The sequence below is a fragment of the Propithecus coquereli genome, unplaced genomic scaffold (assembly GCF_000956105.1).
Source record: "Propithecus coquereli isolate 6110/MARCELLA unplaced genomic scaffold, Pcoq_1.0 Scaffold15, whole genome shotgun sequence".
NCBI lineage: Eukaryota > Metazoa > Chordata > Mammalia > Primates > Indriidae > Propithecus > Propithecus coquereli.
Genome location: NW_012139413.1, coordinates 6,007,558 through 6,016,995, shown reverse-complemented (window position 1 = coordinate 6,016,995; position 9,438 = coordinate 6,007,558).

Genomic DNA, 9,438 nt, shown 5'->3' with positions numbered 1-9,438 from the left:
AGTGTTTGGCCAAGGAGTCAATCTCAGGAAAGCCAGAAGCTGAAGCCAAAAGCAGCCAGGTCAAGGCATTTGTGCTTTGTTCAGTAGACACAAGGGGCTTCAGATAGAATATTTTTTACAGAATTAAGATAATAAAACATCCAGAAAAATGAGAAGTTTTCAGACAGGGAAATTCAACAGGTATTGTAATAGTTTGCTAGGACTGCCATAATAGACTGGGTGGCTTAAACAAAAACAAATTTGTGTTCTCACAGTTCTGAAAGCCAGAAGTCCAAGATCGGTGCTGTCAGGGTTGGTTTCTGGTAAGGCCTGTCTCTTGTGCTGCCTTCTTGCTGTGTCCTCACATGGACTTTCCTGGTATCTCCTCCCCTTTTATAAGAATATGAGTCATGGGATTTCAACAGAGGAGTAAGAAATGCAAAGGAGATTTATTTCCTCTGTGCGAATAAATCCTTCCCACCCATAAAAATATTTTTTAGAGAAAAAAAGTCCCTTCCAAGTTTTTTTTCTTTGTTACTGTGAAATGAACACATCGTCTTATAGATTGCCTGTGTTTGGTTGTCTCCACACCGTCGGGGAATAGAAAGACCCGTTGGATGGCCATTGCTATGGTCTGAATGTTTGTGGCCCCCCACCCCCATTTATACGTTGAAATCCTAGCCCTCAAGGTGATGGTATTAGGACGTGAGGCCTTTGGAGGGGTGATTGGGTCATGAGGGCTGGGTCTTCATGAATGGGATTAGTGCCTTTATCAAATAGGTCCAAGGGAGCTCATTCATCCCTTTTGCCACGTGAGGCCAAGGCAAGAAGGCACCATCTTTGAGCCAGGAAAGCTGGCCCTCACAAAGACCGAATCTGCCTTGATCTTGGATTTCCCAGCATCCAGAACTGTGAGAAATCAATTTCTGTTGTTTATAAGCCATCCAGTTTATGATATTTTGTTATAGAAGACCAAATGAACTAAGACAGCAATGTATCAAATATTAGAGCTAAAAGGGATCTTACATTAATCCAATATAAACTCTTCATTTTTTTGTAGGAAAAGAAAACAAAATTGAGATCCTGAAAATTAGCCTACCAAATCCAGAGGTGGTCAGAGGTAGTACTAAGTCATTGTTATGTCTCTCTGGCTAAAATAGGTGTACTTCCAGATCAGAGGCAGCATCTCATGCTTCTTTATATCTCCTGTAAACACCAGAAAACTGCTGGGCACATGTAATACTCTGAAAAAAAAAACTTATGTATCAACAATGCCGTTACCTAAACTGGTGGTAAAAACTAAAAGCAATCAGTCCTCAAAAAAAAAATGGAGACAGGTATTAATTTAATAACCCCAGAACCATGAAGAATTATTTTAAAATATTAATATAATTTGGTAAAATAATTGCTAAATCCAATAATATCATCAAGAAAACAACCACGTGAGTATACAACATGCTCTGCTATAGAGTGGAATAAACCTTTTAGAGCTGGAGAGAACAATAGCTATTGAGTACCAGCTCCTAATTTTGAAGATAAGAAAACCAAAGGACAAGAATATCCATGACTCTCTTGGAGAAGAAGGGGAGAGAACTTTTTGTAGGAGACAGTGTGGTATTGATAAGGCAATCAGCAAATAGATCAATGAACAAAACAGAGAACTCAGGAAAAGACCTATGCAAACATGGGCACCTGTCATGTGACAGAGTTAGTACTGGGAATGGACAGGAAAAGGGTGGATTTATCAAGAAAAGGTTTGAGGACAGTTGGGTATCCATATAGAAGAAAATAACATGGGACATCGTATCCCACTTCATACCAAAAAAAATGTATATGTATCAATTCCAGGTAGATTAAAAGCATAAATGTTAAGAACTAAATAAATATACATGCATGTTCATGACTTGGAGTACAAAAAGGATTTCTTTAAAAAAACAAAAAGCACAAACTATAAAAGAACAGATTAAAATTAAGAATGTCTACTTATCAAAACACAACACTGAGAGAGTGCAAAGAAAGTCCACAAAAATACCAGATTTGAAACATATATAAGCAACAAACGATAAGCTTCCAGAATATATAATTTCCACAAATTGATAGGAATAAAACAATCCAATAGAAAAAATGTACAAAACATTTTTTTAACAGTTATTACACAGAAGAGGGAACCCTAAACGAATAATTACATATCAAAAGATATTCAGCCTTATTATAAGGAAATACAAATTAAAGTCACGATAACATCCCATTATATACCAACCAACTGACAAAACACTCCTATACGGCCCAGGCGAAGTGGCTCACGCCTGTAATCCTAGCACTCTGGGAGGCTGAGGCAGGCATATTGTTTGAGCTCAGGAGTTCGAGCCTGAGCAAGAGCGAGACCCCGTCTCTACTAAAAATAGAAAGAAATTAATCGGACAACTAAAAATATGTAGAAAAAATTAGCTTAGCATGGTGGCACATGCCTGTAGTCCCAGCTACTCAGAAGACTGAGGCAGGAGGATCACCTGAGCCCAGGAGTTTGAGGTTGCTGTCAGCTAGGCTGACGTCACAGCACTCCAGCCCGGGCAAAAAGAGTGAGACTCTGTCTCAAAAAAAAAAAAAAACAAAACACTCCTACACAAAAAAAAGAAAAAAGGAAAAAACCACTCCTACAATACAAGAAGTGTTGTTGAGTATGAGGTGTCATGAGAATTCTTTTACTGCACATGGGATTACAAATTGGTGCCAGCATTTGGAAACTTTCTCCAGTAAAATGACACGAACATAATCTACAACCCAGGTATCAATAAAGGGGCATGTGCATCAGGAGACAGGCATAAGGATGTTCATAGCAACACTAACTATCCAAAAAAATGGAGAAACCACCCAAAACCCATTAACAGCTGAGTGGATGGATCCTAGAGTATTTATACAATAGAATATTAAAGAGCAATGGAAATTATAACAAACTATAGCTTCGTACATCTACATGAATGAATTTTACAAATAATAAGGTTGAGTGAAAGAAGCAAGTCATAAAAAAATATTGTGTGATTCTATTTGCATAGAATTCAGGTGGTAAAACTGATTTTAAAAGAAGCAAGAAATTAAGTACCACAACAAAAGTCAAAATAGCAATTTTCTCTGGGAGTGATAAGAAAATACAGGAAATGGCCAGGTGCGGTGGCTAATGCCTATAATCCTAGCACTCTGGGAGGCCAAGGTGGGAGGATCGCTTGAGGTCAGGAGTTCGAGAAAATACAGGAAATGCCCAGGTGACTGGACAAGGTAACAGACCATGGTCTTTTTCAAGTTCTGGACCAAGGTCTTGAAAAAGAACAAGGTTCTAATTATAACCTGAGTGATAGTTTCATGGCTTTATAACTACTGCATAATTATACATATATATGTTTTGTATTATCTTCCATATGTATGATGTATTTTATAATTACAAAAATAATTTTATATTATTAAATCAGATACAGTGGGATTTTTTTTTGTAGATTTTACTTAAGAGAAGGTGAATATAAAGCAGTTTGCAATCATTATTGTAATGACAAGAATACTGCTCAAGTGTGAATTCAAAACAGTACAGCCTTTAAATTTGAAAGCATTTGATAAATTATTTCTGAGTTTTTTTCTGTCGCCAATGGCAAACTGCTTTTCCATTAACAGAGAATTTATGTCTTTCAAGCATTTGAATATGACAACAATTATAAATGTGTAGTTTGAAGGTATTATTTAATTTCTTTTTCCCAATTTTCTTTCTCTTCAGGATAGATTCTTTTAACAAATAATTTGTAGTAATAACTGTTGACTTCGATTTTGGAGTTTAGTGGCTATGTTAAGAATGAACTATTTGGTCTTATTCAAGCCACACAGAACTTGCTGTTGTGGTTTTTCTTCAGTGACAAAATACCTACAGGGAAAAGAAATTTTAAAAGAAAAAAAGACAAGAAACTCAATATAGTAGAAAGGTAGTGGATGTGGAGCCGGAAGGTGTTACTGAATATTCAAATGTTAAAAAGGAAAAGGTTCTCTGCCAATGTTAAGTCTCTCAACGGTTCAGCAGTGGAAAGGGTATTTGAGGCAAATGGAAGCAAAATAGCGGACAGTTTCAGTTCTCTGGATAATATCATTGAATATTTTTGAAGTCTGGAATGCGTACGCACCATGCTATTGGGCAGGCGTCAAACTTTCTATTCACGACATCCTTTCTTTGTTCTCATCACAACAAATCTATGACGTCTGCATTATTATGCCTGTTTCACAGGCAAGAAACGTGAGGTTTAGAGATGTTAAATGCCTTGCCCAGCTTCCTGCAACCAGAAAAGGAGACACTGTGCCTGAGCTTCTCAAACTTGCCTGTGCACGTGACTCCCCTGAGATCTTACAAAAATGCAGATGCTGCGGGAGATCTGGGGGCCCGAGAACCTGAATTTGTAACAGCCTCCTCCGTGCTGCCAGGACTGCGGGTCCGTGGGCCCACCCGGACTATTGTGGGTTCTGGAGCTACACAGCCTGGAACTCCGATGCCACTGATTTTTGGTTTTATGTCATGGGACAATTACATTACTCTTCCTCGCTTGTAAAAATGAGGGTAGGAAGACTTACCTCATAGGGTCGTTGCGGTAGTTAAAGTTACAATATGCAGGGTTTAGAAAGCGCCTGGCACTTAGCAAGCACTCAAAAATATTAGTTATTTTTAGTGACACACAGCTATGCCTCTAGTGATAATTTGTCCCTAAAAGGCAGTAATAAAATACACCAGAGAGCTGTCCGCACAAACACTAGAGAGAATCGTGTTGCAGCGCAGCAAGTGACTCTGCCTCCCTCACTTCTTATATCCTACTGTCTGAGTCTTGCCCCATCTTGTTACTTCACATAGCATTATAGACAGACACTTATTCCCGGAAGACTTACTTACATGGAGGAATAATCTCTCCTGTCTTTTTGTAAATCATCTGCAGTATGTGAGAAGAGACAAATTTTTCTAGGAAAACAGCCAAGGTTGGGAATCCATGTAATGACTTAAAACTGCTGATCCAATTTAGACTGACAAACACTGCTATTAATAATACAAACCACTTTGAACTCAAAATATTACCTTAAACGGAATTGTTAGGGTGTGAAATCCATAAACGGGGGGAGAAAGAATTCTCAGACAGTGATTAGGATATACAACAGTGTATTTACTTTCCTGAGAAAGAAAGAATGAAACAGAGAGAGACAGAGAGAGAGACAGAGAGAGTGGTCATGACACACACAGAGGGAGGAAAGAAATGTCGGAAAGTTGCTTGGTACTTTTAAAGGGTAGAGATCTTTTTTTTCTCTCTCTCTGCTTCAGGGGACTGATAACAAAAGCAGCTGTGAGGCTGGCGTGGTGGCTCACAACTGTAATCCTAGCACTCTGGGAGGCTGAGGTGGGAGGATTGAGACCACCCTCAGCAAGAGTGAGACCCCGTCTCTACTAAAAATAGAAAAAATTAGTCGAGCAGCTAAAAATAGAAACAAAAATTAGCCAGGCGTGGTGGCAAGCACCTGTAGTCCCACCTACTCCAGGAGGGGAGGCTGAAGCAGGAGGATCGCTTGAGCCTAGGAGTTTGCAGTTGCTGTGAGCTAGGCTGACGCCACAGCACTCCAGCCCCGGGCAACAGAGCAAGCGAGACTCTGTCTCAAAAAAAAAAAAACAAAACAGCTATGAAACAGCTGTGTTGGCTTTTTCTGTTTCTCACATAGCAGATTGCTAGCAGAAATTCGTTTCTTCTTTCTTCTCGAGAGCAGAAGGCATATAGTACTGTCACTTCTTGAGGAAGCAGGGGAAGTTCACAGTCCTACTGTCCACTCAGGACCTTTTTCAAGACTGAGAAAGAACTCAGAGACAACAGGTTAGGCCATGCGTGTTTTAATTAAACAAAGAGTAGTTGTCTTGTGAGTTTATTTCTCTTACCTTCTGTTTGATATATCCTATTATTTTCCTTTGTTAGATAGGCTATTAATAAAACAACCTTTCAAGAATCATTGGCCAAAAGTATTTTTTGGGGAAATACAAATGAGAAATATTATTAATGCCAAGTTCCTCTCTTCTCCAACACCCTGCTACAATATTGCTGCCTGTCTGATCACTGAGGTTAGAGCTACCGCAAAGTCTTTGTTTCTTCCTTTCTTTCATCCTCCTCAGTGCTGAAGTGCCCATGGCAGAGGCCTGGAGAAAGGGAAGGAAACTTCACTCTTATCTCATTTGCATCCTCAGGGCTACTCCCAAAGACCTGTGGCTGTTAGAATCCCCACTTAACAGAAGAGAAACTTGAGATCAGAGAAATTAACTGGCCCAAGAGCACGAGGCTCAGAGTTCCTTAGGACATGCACTAACAAACACATTTAAATAGTCTTCCAGGGCTCCTTGATCTTTTCCTACTCTCGAAGTTTGTGGCTCTTCTGCTCTATGACAGAGGACCATCTGTTAGGTGGGGAGAGAGGAGGGATGCAGCCAGTGGAGCCGGGGCATGGCCAGGTTCCACCTTCTGACAGCCCGTGGCCAGCGTGGGGCCCAGGGCCTGTGCTTTGCATCGGTGGGAGAGGTCAAGCACTTAACCAGAGGCCTGATGGTCTCACCTTTATGCTGCTTCTCCTATCTTTAAAAATATGTGTTACAGCTTTTAACAGGCATCGTGTTTCCTTAAAATTCACGTGAAGGCACCGCTTCCGGGGCTGTGCTCGGGAGGAGTCACTGCAGTTCCAGATCCCTGATGGTCATTCCCTTTGGCCTCATTTCAACGTATTCTGCAGAGAGGAGTCCTCACACCCAGCTTAACAAGGGCTACCCAAAGGGCTCAACTTCACCTTCACTCACTATTTGTGGTGGCCCCACAATCTGGTACAGGGTTGTGTGATCCTCCTGTCCCCATCTCCAGCACGTCGTATCTCCAACCATCACAGTGAAACAAATCTTATTGAAAACAGAGTGTGTGACATGCAACTGCAGCTACAAGATACATACCGCAGACATCCCCGCTACGGTATTCCCATCAAAGACCACACAAACCACTTCCTTACTGAAAGTCCATGGCCACTCCTTCCCTCGATGCCACAGCTTTGTCACCTTTGAGAAGACCTTTCTTCTTGGCTGAAATACCAGTTGGCATTATCTGCAAGTGTTTTCAGTTATTATTTCCACCTGTAAAGAAATATCCTCATTCACCTATCCACATAGTTAACCACGATTTATGGGTAGGGAAACCATCCTTCTCAGTTTTCCCAGAATAGTCCTGTTTTACACTTGTTATCACAGCATAGTATTAGTAGCACCCCCTTTACTACTGAAACCAACTCGGTTTGGGAGATAAATCATTTAGTTTCCCTATGTATTGAATACATACTATGTGCCAGTCACTGTGATAGATCCTATTGATGCAATGACGTGTATAACAAGGTTTCTCCCTTCAAGGAGCTCACAAACTCAGGAACTTTATCTCCAGACTGCACAGGGACTTCTGAGCGGGTGCTATCTTTGATAGCTCACCCCAGCCTTTCATTCCCTTCTTGGTACCCACAGCCTCAGTCAATCAGTGTCTCTGTGGCATCTCATCACCCTCTTGGATTCCAGACCTCTCTCCTTTAGAGTCTCATAAGGACACATGTGTCTCTTGAGAGCCCCTCGTGGATACATATTTCCCTTTGGCCTCTCGAGGCACATCCCTGTGTGCCCCTTCCAAATCCTGCATGGACCTGTGTGCCCCTCCAGTGTTTCACATGGATGTCCTTATGTGCTCCCTTAGTGACCCCTGTGACCTGTCTCATATGCCCCTTCAGTGTCCAATGGACCATGTTTTCCTTTTGTCTCATGTGGTCCCCACTTTGTGCCCACCCATTGCCTCTTGTGGACATTCCTCTGTGCCCTGCTAGTGTCACATGTCAACCTGTATACCCCTCCAGTGATGCGGCTCTACCAGTGGCCCCCAGCTGCAGGTCCCTGGAGGGCTACAATGTAGCAAGAGGTACATATTTGTGCAAAGGAAATTTCATGATTAATTTTTTAAAAAGCTCCTCTCATTTAAAAGATTCTGCCTCAGAGCCACCTGGTAAATTTTGTTAAAAGGAAGATTCATAGGCTGTATTCTAGACCTGCTAAATCTGAATGACTAGGGGTGAGCCCAGGAATTTTCATTTTGAACAAGTTCCATGCATGTATTCTTATTCATACTCAAATCTGGCAATACTTATTGTATATCTGATTCTCCTGGAGAACTTTCAGATAACGTAGATGCCCAGGTCCCAGACCCTGAATTTTATTTGGTATTTTAGAAGTATGATTTTGATGTGAAGCTTGGGTTGAGAACCACTGGTCTGTCCCTCCTTCTCTCTTCTGTTCTCTCCTTGCTCTAAAAATAAATAAATAAATAAACCCTCTCTTTTTCTTCTTAACCAAATTCTGATTTTGCTCATTATCAGATCTAAGCTTTCAACTTAGTTAGAAAAAGAAGAGCAAATTACAGTAAATTGAAGAAAGGACACAATAAAGAGGACAAATAAATGAAAGAAGAAGTAGACAAGTAGTACAGAAAATTAATAAAACCAAGTGTTTTTTGAAAAGATTCTTAAAATTTATAAATTTCTAGCAAGACTGGTCAATGGAAAAGAAAGAAAAACCCACAAATAGCAATAATAGGAATAAAAGAGGAGGCATTATTTCTGTAATCACAGTCATCAAAAGAATAACTGGAAATTATGAACAACTTTTACCATTACATTTCAAAATTTAGATTAAATGGAAAAATTCCTTGAAAAACACAACTTCCCCAAACTGACGCAAGAAGAAATAATAAATGAAAGTAATCTCCTGTCTATTTAAAATTTGAATTCATAATTGTAAAACTTTTCCTCATAGAAAACTCCAGGCCCAAATGGTTTTTCCAAATGAATTCTATAAAACATATAGAGAAAAAGCAATAACAATCTTTGACAAATTCATAAAATAAAAAAGAAAGGGCTATTTCTCAACTCATCTTATAAAGCCAATGTAAATCCAATACAAAAACCTGTTACAAACATTACAAAAAGAAAGGAAAGGAAAAAACAGTCCAATATCCATCATACGCATAGATGTAAAATGCTCAATAAAATATTGGTAGATCAAATCCAGCAATATATAAAAAATGTTAATCATGATCAAATGAAGTTTATTCTGGGAATCAAGGATGGCTTCACATTCGAAATTAAAAATAATTCATCACATTAATAGAATAAAAAAGAAAAAAACATATTATTGTCTCAATAGATGTTGGAAAAACAGACAAATTCAGTAAACAAGGTAGAGAAGGAAGTTTTCTCAACCTGATAAAAAGCATTTAAGAAAAACTTACAGCTGATATCATACATAAGGGTGAAAATCTGAATGTTTTGCCAATAAGAATAATGATATAACAAGGATGTCCACTCTCATCCCTCTTACTCAAGGTAGTATGGAGGATTTAA